This window comes from Pleurodeles waltl, chromosome 10 (assembly GCF_031143425.1).
Source record: "Pleurodeles waltl isolate 20211129_DDA chromosome 10, aPleWal1.hap1.20221129, whole genome shotgun sequence".
Taxonomy (NCBI): domain Eukaryota; kingdom Metazoa; phylum Chordata; class Amphibia; order Caudata; family Salamandridae; genus Pleurodeles; species Pleurodeles waltl.
The window spans coordinates 745073171-745086829 of NC_090449.1; the positions used below are offsets into that span (position 1 = coordinate 745073171).

The 13659-nt window shown below is 42.7% G+C and overlaps 1 protein-coding gene across 2 annotated transcripts in view; it reads left to right on the forward strand.

The window, feature by feature from the left end:
* Nucleotides 1-4195: 4195 nt before the first annotated feature.
* Nucleotides 4196-13659, forward strand: part of ODAD2 (outer dynein arm docking complex subunit 2) — an 827935-nt gene continuing 818471 nt past the window's right edge. Inside the window, exon 1 of one of the 2 annotated variants that reach the window (XM_069211313.1) lies at nucleotides 4196-4488. The gene's annotated coding sequence lies outside the window, so the exon portion shown is untranslated. Of the gene's footprint in view, nucleotides 4489-4538; nucleotides 4633-13659 lie in introns of those variants that run through there. The other variant, XM_069211314.1, reaches the window with a different exon arrangement.

The following is a 13659-nucleotide window of genomic DNA, read 5'->3' on the forward strand; positions in this document are numbered from 1 at the left end:
GTATACATAAAATAAGGAACATACCCTTTAATGTCAAGGTGGAGGGGACCCAGGAATTGAATAAATTGGTGGATTCAGGTATCATAGAATGAGTAGAATCCACTGATTGGGTAGCCCGTTTGGTGGTAGCAGGGAAGGCGAATTGGCATATTTGTCTATATGTGGATTTAAAGGAATTAAATACAAATATTTTCATTGACATGTTTCCTTTGCCCTGTATTAGTAAACTACTCTCTGTAACTAAAGGAATGAAGCTCAGTGTATCACCAGGTACTTTTACTTGAAGACGTAAGAACCTCACTGCATTTATTATGCTTACTGGATGTTTCCAGTTCAAAGGAGTTCTGGTCGGTCTAGCATCTGCTGCTGCCATGTTTCAGAGGCTGATGTACAAGTTGTTTCAGATGAGAGATAAAGTTATATTCTTCCAAGATGATATCTGAATAAAGGGTAAAAATAGAATAGAAAATGATGAGTAGTTGAGGGAAGTATTAAGGATTCTGTGAGAGGATGGTTTGACAGCGGAGATGTTCAAATGTAAATCTGCGAGAAGCACGGTAACATACTTAGGCAATGAGATAGGTGCCAAAGTTACTATTCCCAAAAGAGAATTCCTTGAAACCATAGAGCGAGCCTAAGTACCACAAAACAAAAATTAAGTCTGTACCTTTTTAGGATTGGTGGAGTTTCACTCCAAATTTGGTTACACTTTTTCAGAGAAGGTGCACTACATCAGGCAGTTACTAAAAGGAGGCAGTACATTTTTATGGTCAATGGAGTGCCAAAAGGCATTTGACAGTATTAAAAAAGATATTTGCACAGCTCTAGCACTGCAAGGGTTTGATCCAAATTGCAAGAGTACCAAACTACGGATGCTAGTGGTAAAGGTCTTGGGGTAGTGTTATGCCAGATTCAAAAGGATGATACCGAACAGGTGGTAGGCTTTGCTTCACGGGCACTAACCCCTAAGGAAAAAAAGTACTCCATAATTGAAATGGAGATACTGGGATGTGAATAGGATCTCAAACACTTTAGGCAATTTGTTTGGTGAGCTAAGGTAGTAGTAAGGACTGATTACAAACCTTTGACTAAGGTTCTTACATCACATGGTCTCAATAATATCTCTCTGAGAATAACCAGGTTGTACATGCACCTAATGGATTATGAATACGAAGTCCGCTATGTACCAAGGGCTCATGAAAGCATTGCAGATTTCCTAAGTACATTGCCATTACCTGTAAGAGAAAATTCTAGTAATGAGTGGGATGAGTGCATGGTGGCAGCAGTGTTCGCAAGTGAGTTACAAAGCATTGATACTAAAACATAGTTAGGCTCCCAAGAACAAGATGATACTCTTACAAAAGACATGAAGTACGTCAAGGAGTGATGGCCAGAAAAGAGAGGATTTTTTGAGAGGTGGAAGGCTAATCCCACCCAGGACACTAGGTTATCAACTGATGCCATTAGGTTCACCTGCGAATTGTAAAAACAAAAGTAAGAGCTAAACAGCTTTATTGGTGGCCAGGTGCTGACAAAGAAAGTGAGAGGATAGTGATAGGCTGTGTAAAATGTATAAACTCAGACAAATGTATACTTACATTTAATCCACCATTACATCCCATGGAAGTTCCGCTCATGCCTTGGGAGAGAATAGGTGTGGACATTTTTGTTCCTGTACAGGAATCGTTTTGAGATTACAAGCTTATCATTTGTAGTTATAGACCACTTCTTTAAATGACCTGAAATCAAAATTGTAAAACAACGCTGATGCTGACGAGGTAGTAACATTTCTAGAAGAGTTTTTTTGTAGAGAAGGGCTGCCTAAATTCCTTGTGAGTGGTAAAGGTGGACAATTTTTTTCAGACAGCCACATAAGAAATTGTAGTTAAGACTGGGAGCAAACACAAAACCACAGTCCTTTATCATCCTGAAGGACATGGTTCTGGGGAATGATTTAATAGGGTGATAAAGGGTGCTATTGAATTAGCCAACAGCAACAAAATGAATTGGGAGGATGTATTGATGAAAACTGTATGTGCCTACAGGGTAGCTAACAGTGACTTAACGGCACAAAACCCATTTGAATTGATGCAGGGAAGAACTCTTCGTACCAAAGACAATATAGGATGGTTAACGAAAACAAAAGTAATACATTTGTCACCCTTGGAAGTAAGAAAGCGAATGAAGCTAAATCAGGTGAAATAAAAAAAATAAACAGATGTAACTCTTTACGTGGGGTAAACAAAATCAATCTCAAGGTAGATTTTGTAAAAGTTAAAAAAAGAAGATTAGTCAAGAAGGGTGAGAGCAGATATTCTAACCATTATGAGTTGAGAAAAATTTGGGCAATGCAGCATTGTTGAGTGAGGAACGTCTGGCATGCTAAAAAGACTGTCGTAGTTTAGATGTGATACAAGACATGTTGAGCATAAAATGAGGAAGGATTGATTCCCTATTGTAAGAGAATATGATTGGGTTGATGATGTTTACTTGGATGGGGGAACCTTCGCAAGTCACAAGGCTCTCACCAACCGTAGGATATTCAGGGTACTTCACAGAATAATGATGATAAGACTCTTCAGTTGCAGAGTACAGCACAAAACCGTAAGGTGGGGGACCCAGAGAGAGGAGGGTCATGCCAAAGATTGTAATGTATCTAGGTCAGGTAGACCAATTGTAAAACCCAAAAAAATTGATTTTGCTGGTCAGGTGAATCATTTGGGGAAGTAAGGTGTACTTATAACAGCATGTTTTTTACGCGAGATGTGAGATTTTGTGATTCTTTATTTATTGACAGTATTCAAGAATGCATGTTTTTCTCACAATGTATATATTTTACGTTGTACATTGTAGTAGGCCTTAATTTTATTTATAATATCAGCGATTTATCAATATATTAGGTCGAAGGCTAGTATTGTGTCATGGTACTGTAAAGATATTATCTATATATTGAATTTTCGTAAAGCTTTAAATGAAAGGGGGAGATGTTCTTAATATTTTAAATTAGAGGGGGAAGATGTGTTGTGTATTATGCTTGGGGTTGGGTGCTAATTACATGATGCATGGAATTTTAACTATATATTATTAGTATAGAATGGAATTAGGCAGGGGTCTGAAATGCAGAAGCTCGGGAAAGTGGTTGGTTGGAAGACGAGGGAGGAAACGGTGTATCTTGAAGTGTGTAGCGGATGCGATGCCAGGGTTTGAGCTAAGAAATAAAGGAGAAGAAATTACTGCGTGTGGTCTGTAACACAAAACTAGACAGGGATGTACACTCTCCTCTCATTGTACTTGCTGTTGAACCCCTGGGTATACAGATCAGGACATCAAACAGGGTGACAGGCGATCTCCTTGGAAGAGAACTGCAAAAGGTCTGTCTTTTTGCAGATGGTTGGCTCCTCACCTTGTCCAATCCCTCTTCACCTTTCTACAGTGATTAACTTTTGCGAGGAGCTTTTTGTCTTAAAATTTTAAAATAACGATATTTCTGGTTTCCCGTATCCCATTTTTATGAACATGTTGTATTTTTGCTCATAAAAATGTTCACAACTTTTCTTCATTGGTTTGGGAATTATATTTTGTTCCGTACTTTAAAATTGTTGGTACTTCTTGAACTTGCACTTTTTTTAGATTGCCTGCAGCTTGTGCAATACCTATTATGGCGTTTGGGAGAGATTCTCTCAAACTGCGTTTTGACCTAACTAGAAAGGGGTTGTTTTAGTTGTTAGGGGTGCCCCTCCCGAATTAATAATCTAATTTTGACAATGAATTAAAATAGAATTTTAAAAACCCTGATAGTTGAAACTCACGCAGTCTCATAAATGAACCCCTGCTGTAGAACAACTGAAGAGAGTGGAAAGTAGCACCAGTAGTACAAAATAACTTCACACATTATACCACATCTCTTTAGTTGACACACATAGCTGCTCAAGGAAAAGAGGTGTGAGTCTACAGTTTTCACACCTGCAGCATGACGAACCCGTATGCTTCAATCATGTCTGTCAATGTATAGAACGATAGCAGTCGGAATTCATATGTCAGACAGACACTAAGCCACTGTCCTCGAAACTTTGCTCGGCGATCTAACACCGCCTCCCTTTATTGTCCCACCTGTATCCCAGCGACCGGCGCGCGCACCAGAACTCGGAGTCATGGACGAGCCTGTCTCCAAGGCAACCATCAACGGTTGTTCTACGTGTATGGAGTCCTGGCTCAGTGTACCGGAGTTCCCACAACAGCGGTGCGGCCTTCGCTGAATGACGGTAGCTCACGCCTCGGAGTCCAGATAGAGCCAGCACGGGTCCCCATTATCGAGCACAAGAGGGACCCCGGATAAGGCACCGCGCGCTGGGAGAGGCGAGCCGAGGACCCTTGTATGGCAGCGGCGCTACTATATTATATCCGGTGCTACTCACAACCCTTTTGGATTTCCTTTTTATAGGCAGCTTCTGTTATTCTGGAAAAGTCTACACGTGTTGTAGATTAAAGGTAAGCACTTTTTTTATTCTAATGCTGTCCTCCAACTTTTCTCTCCTCCTCACTCAATCACGCTGCCTTGTGTACGGGTCTATTCCCGAAAGAGATGTGTTCTACGAAAACATTTAGAATATATTTTTACTTGAGATTGCTCAGGTAAGCTTCATAACTTTGCTCAGATGGCAAATAGTGCCTCAACACCTTGTTATGTTTATTTAGGTTAGAGCATGTATAGCAAAAGTTTTTTTAGAAGTACCGTTTGTCATATGTCATCTCTGGTGTGATAGAAATATGTCAACTAAAAATGTGAGTGTTATTTATACTTTTTGCTAAAACGTTTCCCCAACTGGTGGGATTAGATTCATCTTTGAGACGGGACTTGCGAATGTAACATTGTTTAGTAGAGCGGTTGTGGTCTGGTATTGAAGTTTGCCTCTTGAGCACCTGCACTAATGATGCTTAAAACAAGCACTTCACCGCAACTGCATAATCGTCGACTGGTCCCACAGTCAGTCCTGATTTTTCACCTAAGGACGCTGAACATTCTGATGTTTTGATGTTAATTCACATAATGAAATGAAAACAGAACTACATGTTCCTGCATGCTTTATGTTTGTTGGACAAACAAGCATTAGCAGCACCATTAAGTCTAGCTTTAGCTGCCAGCCCTTAGATATTAGTTTTGTTTTGTCATGGGTTTTGCAAAACTTTGGGGAAACTGCAGGGTCCTCGTCAATCAAAAAAAATATTTTGCTAAAAGCAAACAATTTTTGGATCTCGTAAATCACATAGTGCCATAGTAATGCCTGCGACTGAGGAGAACTACATTGTATATGCATGTGCTCCTTGTGGATGGTAGAATGCCCTCACTAACATTAACGTTAGCCAGTTCCTGAAGTGGTCTGAACCGTTGCCCCATGCTGTATGCTGCAAAAGACAGAAGAAAAATGCAAATGACTCAATAACAGTTCAGTGAGTTCAAGGGGCTGTCTGAAAACCCTTATAAGTAAGTCAGAAGGTCTTGGCTAACTCCGGACCTAATAAGGATATTTTGAAAGTTACCTACTTGACGTTAGACTGGTTGACAGGAACACATGGGCATTTGATGTGCACCAGCAGGCTTGTCAGTGTAATTACAGTGCAGAGATTTGGGGTAGTCTCTTCCCAGATGTAACTAGCTTTTACATATATGCTTTTTTCTTTGTTTGTTTTTTAACTGTTATAGTGGTTAGATAAAATGTTTCACGACCCAAATAAAACAGACATTTACAAAACAATCATTGTTTGGCCTTAGAGATACAATATTGGCACCTAGGATTCATAAAACCAACAGACATGTATTGCTCATTACGCACAGACCAAAAGATATACAAACACCCATGCACAGGCAGCAAGGCACTTTTCCATTCGGTTTATAAACCCGTATTTACTGTTGTGCATATGCTAATATCTATGTATGGTCAACTCATCCTAGCACTCATGTAGTTGACCATGCATGTATATTAACTGGCGTTTATGTACAAAGGCCCACAAAAGTATGGACATCAAGCATTCAAACTAACAACCCACAATCATGTATTTGAACATTATTCCTTTATTTTCCTGGCATATATAAGGTTATTATGGGTCTCCATTGAGATATATCTCACTGTATATTCTATTCACTCTTTTGTATAGAATATATAATTAATATTACTGATTCTTTAGGATTTGTTCTGTGCTTTTGCATTTGTCTTCCTTCTTTTCTGAAGGGTTTTACCCTCTCAAGTTGTACTTTTTCCTCTCTATGAAGATGTTCATATCTGTTGTGCAGTCTTGTCCTTTAGGGTGGAGGGGCCGTGCTCACCCACCTTTTGCCCCTCATGAAGAGTGGCTGTCAGGTTGAACAAAGGTCAGCCTGACCGGCACTCTTCATGTTCAGGTCAGGCAGCCAGGAGCAGACATGCACGATTTGCGAAGACTTCTGGTTGCCTGAGCTGAACTTTGCTGGGCTGAAGAGGTCTCGGCTCCTGTGGGCGTGACCTCCTCGGCTCAGCAAAGATGCCTCGAGGCCCTCCCCCGGGTGACGAGGGAAGCGTCACCCATTGACTTCGACTTAGGCGCTTTAGTCTCACTGACCCCATCCCACTCTGTGACAAAATTGGGACTGCTGCCTTCCCTATTTGGCTGACCTAAGGTCTGCCAGTGAGGGAAGGCAGCAGTCCCAACCCTGCTGGGTCCTCCGAGGCTGAAGGTAAGTGTGTGTGTGTGTGTGTAATCTTTTTAAATGAATGTTTGGTGCCTGCATGCATGTTTGAATGTTGATGAGTGTTGTTAATGGATGTGCGTGCATATGTGTGTGTGTGAAAGTGTGAGTGTGCTTCCCGCCCGCCCCCCTCCCTCCTAGAACTGCCGGCCGCCACTGCTGTTGTGCATGAGGATGTTAGGTGTTTGCCTCATCTAGGTACAACAGTTTTCATCATTTACCTCACTCTGGTTGTTGTAGGTTGGGTTCACACTTTGTGAAGTGTTGTCCTAAGATGGAATTTAGAAAATCAGTTGTATTCTTTGTATTTCAGAATCCTTTAAATTTTCAGTTTTTATGTGTTTGAGACCATTTCTAGTTCATCTGTATATGGGTCTTATTCACACATAAGGGTCACATACTCACCTTGATTTCCGACACACTGCCAATATTTCTTTTTCATACTTGCCATTTTTTTCTTTATATCAAATATATATAATATACATTTATATGTTAAAAGAATAATAAAGAGAAATCTAAATATTTTGTTTGTTACTACATAGGCATTTATGTATTTGACTCCTATGTTAGTACATATATTAGGAATATCTTGAAGATATTTTATCAACTCTAGTTACTTTTCCTGGGGAACAGTCTATTTCCATGCCAAATGTTTTTTATAATTGTCTTTGATTTCTTTTCAAACGGAATTTTATGTTTTCACTACAAGAGATAGACATTTTCTGTGTTTATTTTAGAGTAGGTCTGGGTAGGATATACCTTTACATGGCAAGAGGTATTGGTCAAAGGCATGTTATGTTACTCTGTGTTCCAAAAGTGTAGAACATGCCGTTAAGGTCTAGATATAAAAACAAATAGATTCATCTTCACTAGGTCATTTGGCAATTCTGTCCTACTGTCATGGGTAGCATTTTTTATCTATGTTTTGTTTGTCTTATGACATACTAACATGAATATTCTTCAGTCCATATTTTTTTAAGTTTTATGACTTTCTTACCAGTGGTTCCTTCCACAAGTTTTACTTTGTGGAATGTCTTATGACTCACCCACATTATGTTTGAATTGTTCTACATCAATTTTGTTCTAGACCAATTTTGTTCTAGTGAGAGATTTTTGATGGCCTCGATCATGGGTGATGTTATTTCTATGCTCTCAATGCTTTTATGTCTTTTTTTTTTTTTGCTGTGGTCCTTTACACAGTTCTTTTAGTAAAGAGTATGTGATTACTCATAGGTATTCTTATGAATGCACAATCTTGTTCTCTTGTTGTAGACCGGTTTCCTGCTGGTTAGAGACTCTCTATATTGTTGAGTAGCTTCTGACACATATTTGTCAAACTAACATGGATGAGCTTATTCCCATGTTTTTTAAATGTCTTATGGTTTTATTTACTGGTGGTGCCATACCCAAGTTTTTATGTTGTAGAGTATGTTATTACTCACCTAAATTATTATGATTGTCCTGTAGTGTGGTTAGTTTTACGTATCCTTTGCGCATTAGCTTCAGGCTTTAGGCCTTTGTGCACTTTGCCCTGGATGTATTTTATTCATTTGCTTGCAGCTTAGAGCCTCTGTGCACTTTGCTCTAAATGCTTTTTTTTAGGCTTCGTACTGTTATTTTTCAAATAGCCAGTTCTACGGTCTTGTTTTTTTAAATTCATATCACACTGTTTAGCCTACTTCAGCACTGGAGTTCTCCATAACACATTCCTGTTCACTCTGTGCTTCAGTCAAGGATACAGTCTGGTACATTGCCGATAGACGTGGTAGGAGTTTAGTCTTTGGCATTCCTGCGTAGCGACATTTTGTGATCACGCTGACATGTTAGTTATAAAATCACTTCCTTGTCCCAATACATGCAAGAGGGAGATTCCGACCAGGGAACCACAACTAGACTCTGACTGCCTTGTTGCAGATGCTGAACCAAGATCACAGGCCTTTGCTCAGGTATGAGGGCTGATGTCTCCCCAGTGATTCAGAAAGGCAAGTTAGAAGCTTAACATGCTGTGCTCGAAATAGATCAAGCAGAGGGAGAGTAGAAACTAATAGACACGATGATAGCTTTATTCTTATGTTTTACTCTCCTGGTGACTATTTCAATCCTACTGTGTTGTATGGTTCTGGTTATTGCGGCTCACGCCTTATTATCTAAAATACAGTCGTTTTATTAAAACATTATATAAAACTAATACTGTCTTTGTCATTTGTATATGAGATCATACTGGAAATGAGAGAGTTGGTTAGGATCTGAGTGACCACGACTTCCCTGAGAAGTTCCAAAGATGTCATGCGCTCGGCTGCCCAATCATCTCTTCCCCTTGGGAGAAATGAGGCACTGCTAGTTAGCCGGAGCAAAAACCGGATTTAGGGTGACAGCGTTCCTTACACGTGGGTCAGACTCAGTCCCCCACACCGTTATCGATCCTGCTGCCTAGAAATCCAGTAGTCTCATTTAGGATAATGAGAGCCCACGCGACATGGCGCCGCCAACGATTGGTCTGGCTCTAATATTTAGGTCCGGCTGACTCTCTCGGTCTCATATATATTTTGACTACTCAGTTCCGTAAGTGGAGACGTCCTTGGGGCTGAGGATTTCCGCCGCCACGGGATAGGTACATCCTATTACTTAGTGGTTGGTTGTTCAAGCTTGAACTTTAAAAGGAAAACCCCGATATTGGTGTGCCTTCTCTGACCTAGTGCTATGTTTTACAAATGGCGAATCCTAATGTAGTGAATATAGCGCTCAATATGCGACAACCGCTCACAGGACATCTGATTGCACATGGACTGACGGTCCAAGGGGGTCCGGTCACTTTTGTGGTGGACGCCCATGCAGTCTGTAGAACAGAACTTTTTTATTCTTGGGTCGTATTTCCAGCAGTTGATGGGGGTACAAACACTTTTCACGAATACACTGTTGCGAATGTCCCTGGACAATACAGGGATTATGCATACTTAGAGATACCTTTATCTTATCAAGAACACCATAATTGGCTTGATGGCGCCCTCCCACACACAGTAGCACAAGTTAGGTTAGGTCCACTAAGTAATGAAGGTCCTACCTGGCCTTTATTAGCTACATATACACCACATCCTGCGGCTGCTCAATTGACAGTGGTTGAAGTTCGTCGTTTATATACAGACTTAACGGCTACATATAGATGATTAGTTCAGTTTGTAATGCAGACACTAAATACGAACGCAGCGCGTGCTGCTCCGGCGCACCCCCAAGCAGTGGTTCCGGGTATTAATCCGGCCACTGTGCACTCAGTTATGGGTAAAGTACCGGCTAAACGTGAGGAGACTCCATTTTGGCTGGCGCAAAAAATTAATACGCTGGAAGCAGTATTTCCCCATACGGGACCTCAGGATAAACATAGAATTTTGACGATGTGTTTGCCGTATGGGATGGTTCCTCCGGTGGACCTTTGTAATACCTGGGGCACGGTGTTTGCCGCGCTCTATACTACAGCACACGGTACACCGACATTAGCTAATTTACCGGAAGTGCTTAAACAAATTCAAGATGAATATGGGGCTGCCCCTGCCTTAGATTTGGGCATGCAGTTAATGGGCAATTTTGCCGCAGTTTCTTCTATTATTTTGAGTAATCTCAAGGGAGAGGCAGTAGCACTAGCAGTGCGAATGCGTCTTCGGGACGTTCTGCAGATAAATCAGGAGCGGGAACTTCCGAGAATAATAGCAGAGACATATTCCAGTATTGGTCGCGATAGCCTAGGGGCTAGACCGCAAAAACCCCAATTACAGGGTAAAAATAATAAAGATAATGCTAAACAACAGCAACCTGAGGGTACCAAAATGCGCTGGGAAAAGAAACAGCAAACACCTAAGAAAGATGGGGGACAGTCTCCGCAACCGGAGACCCCGCAGAATAGGTATAATCTCAGGAATAGGGATAATTTGAAGACGCCTGAAAGATATCAATATACTGATACAAGCCAATCTCGTTCCTTTCAGGACTCCTCAGAGAATAGAAGTGAGAGAGGTGGGTGGTCAGAGCGGAGAACCGAGTACGTGAAACCAAGACAGGATTCACAGCGCTCAGCGGAGGTTTCTATTAAACAAGAAGAGAAACCACTGCAACAAAAACAGCAATTTAAAAAGAAGAAAGTGGCAGCAGTCTCAGTTAGACATGCCGCTCAAGAAGAGAGTTCTCTTGACGAACAAGACATGGGCGTTAGCACTGTTAGACAGCGCGGCAGAGGTCACAATAGTTCGCCGGAGTCTTCTAGAGCATCTGGAGGTGAAAGCAACTGATGACTTCATACAAGTCGAAACGGCGGATATGCGAGTCTCTGATCCTGATAGAGTATATAACGTGACTCTGCAATCAGAAGGGGACATTGACCGCATTGTACACGCCATCTTTTGGGGTCATATGGTGAAATCATATGACGTTCTGCTGGCCGAACAAGATTGGCCGCCTGACTTTGTTCGCGACTGTCCAGTGGGGGAAGAGGTTATTACACCTTCCTTCTCACCACTTGTTCCGGGAGAATTAGCGGAGTCCTATAGTAAAATATGGGCTCTTGCACAGGCCCCCGCTCTATATAGAAATTATGTGGGGTGGGATAGACAATCACCTTATCATGTAATTCCAATAAACGGCGAACCTCAGCCGCAGCCACACTATCCTATCAAATTTGAAGCAAGGGCATCGGTTAGGAATATTCTTACACAATTGGAGTACCAGGGTGTAATTGAGCCCTGTGTCTCGCCGATGAATAATCCCTTATTTCCGGTTGCTAAGCCGGACCATTCATATAGGATAGTGGTAGATTACAGACATTTAAATGGTCATACACGCACATATGCAATACAGAATTCACATAGCGCAGCGCTTATGAATAATATAGTGCGTAAAAAATACAAAAAAATGTTAGATATCTCGAATGGATTTTTTTGCCAAAATATAGCGCCCGAAAGTCGGGACTATACCAGTTTCAGTGCGTTTGTCTCTCAGCAGAAGTTTTGTCGTTTGCCTCAGGGGTATAAGAATAGCCCAGGACTGTTTTCGGCTCGTGTAACTGAAATTCTGCACGAGTTGGACCCTGAAGCGTTGTCATATGTTGATGACATATATCTGACAGACAATGAGATTCTGCAACATCTAAAGCGTGTATCATGCATTGTTGTGGGGTTTGCTGAACTTGGCTATAAGTTTAATTTTAAGAAATCAAAGATTGCTTTCCTCAGCGTCATTTTCCTGGGATATGAGTTGTCGAGAGAGGGCAAGAGCTTAGCGCCACATTTTTTGGAGAAATGTGCTCAATTGCAGCCTCCTAATACGGTTCGGAAGCTCCAGTCATTGTTGGGGTTTCTGAATTTTGGCAGAACTTACATTCCTGAATATGCTACGCGTATCAAACCCTTATACGAGTTGATTCGTCCGAATTTTTCGAGTAGATTTTGGACGATTGAGCATACACATATCCTACGAGATTTGCAGACTGATCTCTTAGCAGTTAAACACTTACACACACTGGACAATAAGACACATTTAGTCATCAGGGTGATACCTGGGGCTGTTGGGTTTACGTATGTCACCTTTAATGAGGGTGAGACAGTCCTGATTGCATACAAGTCCCACTTGTATTCTGCTGCAGAACAACGATTTGCACAGACTGAGAAAATACTCACTGCAGTACAGATGGCTGTGATTAAAGAAAGACCGCTTGCCCAGGGCCAACGCATCATTGTCGTTTCCCCGATACCGGCCTTAGAGGCTGTTACAAAAGCGAGTGTTCCTAATTCGAAAGCTTTACACCCGCGATGGATTCAATGGGCCACGTCTTTGACAGCCACTGATGTAGATTACATATTTGACCCTAAACTGCAGACTCAAGAATTTCTTCAATATGAAATGGAGTACCCGGTTCCCGCTGGCACATTGCCTATTGACCAGTATCAGGTGGTCATGTATACCGATGGCTCTGCGCAACCAGCGGTTGGGACTAAACAACAGTATTCTGCTGCATGTGCGGTGGTGAGCGGCACTATGGAGGGGGAAGTGTTCTGCCCCCGACATACTTATACTAAAACCTTGGGAGATTGCACGGCACAGCTGGCTGAGCTCAAAGCTCTATTGTTAGCGTTGGAGCACGCGGATCCGGCAATTTTAACCTTGCTGGTCTGTGACTCCTACTACTGTGTTCAGTCTTTCAATGAATATCTACACTATTGGGAGTTGAATGGGTTTAGAGATTCTAAGGGCAACACCATTAAACACAAAGGGGGTGATTCTGATTCTGGCGGGCGGCGGAGGCCGCCCGCCAGAATTCCGCCCTCCATTATACCGCTCCGCGGTCAGAAGACCGCGGAGGGTATTATGTGTTTTTCCCTGGGCTGGCGGGCGGTCTCCAAAAGACTGCCCGCCAGCCCAGGGAAAAACTCCCTTCCCACGAGGATGCCGGCTCGTAATTGAGCCGGCGGAGTGGGAAGGTGCGACGGGTGCAGTGGCACCCGTCGCGTATTTCAGTGTCTGCAAGGCAGACACTGAAATACTTTGCGGGGCCCTCTTACGGGGGCCCCTGCCGTGCCCATGCCATTGGCATGGGCACGGCAGGGGCCCCCAGGGGCCCCGCGACCCCCCCCTACCGCCATCCTGTTCATGGCGGCTTTCCCGCCATGAACAGGATGGCGGTAGGGGGGGTCAGAATCCCCTCGGCGGCGCAGCGAGCTGCGCCGCCTTGGAGGATTCTTAGGGGCAGCGGAAAACCGGCGGGAGACCGCCGGTTTTCCTGCACTGACCGCTGCCAAAGCGCCGCGGTCAGAATGCCCTGCGGGGCACCGCCGGCCTGTCGGCGGTGCTCCCGCCGACCCTGGCCCCGGCGGTCTAAGACCGCCGGGGTCAGAATCACCCCCAAATTGTTGTGGGGTAAGGTTGCGGATCTGAAAGAAACGCTTCCTAAGGTCCAT